The following is a 1,171-nucleotide window of genomic DNA, read 5'->3' as shown; positions in this document are numbered from 1 at the left end:
CGTTATTAATTTTTTTTTCACGTGATTAATATCTATGTGATTTATAAAAATAAGAAAATATCAATTTTACTCATTTACAAGAAATTGAGAAGATACAACCATGTCTTCATAGGAAAACATAAATTCAATAAGAAATATGATTTTACAATTTGAGGACATTTTCACCAGTGAACTAAGGCACTTTCAACTTTGGCAGTCATGTCGTTATCAGTGGTTGCATTGTGCTTGGCGCTCCAACAAATCATGGATGGAGTGCACAGTTGTTGTTGAGCTCATGAGTAATGGTAACGGAGATGCGAGAGATTTTTGTATCATTTTGAAAGTCTCATTATGTTCTTGCTGCTGTGGACAAGCGCCTTAAGCATAGAGAGAAATGATGCTCTAGTGTGATAATTGCTCCTTGAGGACGTTGTCATCAATGGACCAACTGGTCAAAGAAATGGGATAGTTGCTCCTTCCAAGCTCTATCTCATGTCATCTTTCCTTCAGTCAACGGCTCTAAATGAAAACACCAAAAATGATGCAAGCCAAGGGTGGTGGTCGAGAACAAGAGAAGATAGAGAGAAAAATTGAGGAAGATAGGAAGGTTGAGAAATAGAGGGAGTGAGAGATGAGCAAATAATTATTCTTCTTATCATTTAAATAACTCAACTCACCATATATAAAGTGAAAACATAACAAACGCATAACAAACAAAAACTAGTATGAAATAGCCACGGCTAATCGTAGAACAAAAAGTCTCTCATCAATAAAATTCAATTTAAAACTGATAAAATATATCACATAAATTTGTCAAGAAATCAAATTGAGGCTAATATTCACGAAGTCAAGGCGTTCTACAGATAATGGAATAGTGGCCGCTGATTATTATTGCGGAGGTTGCTGATGGTGTTGATTGTTATTGTAGTAGTGTTTGCCGTTATGGTGATGGTGTAGTTCGTTCTCGTGTTCATGGTCCATTGTGGTGATTAGTGTCGACGGTGTTTGTGGTTGCAGTGGTCTTTGTTGTTGTGGTCCTGCGATATGGAGCGAAAGAATTCTTATCTTTTCTCAGCTTTTTACTTTTTACTCAAAAAGCGGTAGTAGTGAGGTATAGTGAAAGATCGGTAGACGTGAGGTCGTACCCAGTGATGCACCTTACACTACACTCAGACACTTATAGAAAGTGTTA

The sequence above is a fragment of the Dioscorea cayenensis genome, chromosome 4 (assembly GCF_009730915.1).
Source record: "Dioscorea cayenensis subsp. rotundata cultivar TDr96_F1 chromosome 4, TDr96_F1_v2_PseudoChromosome.rev07_lg8_w22 25.fasta, whole genome shotgun sequence".
Lineage (NCBI taxonomy): Eukaryota > Viridiplantae > Streptophyta > Magnoliopsida > Dioscoreales > Dioscoreaceae > Dioscorea > Dioscorea cayenensis.
This window is presented reverse-complemented; position numbering follows the sequence as displayed.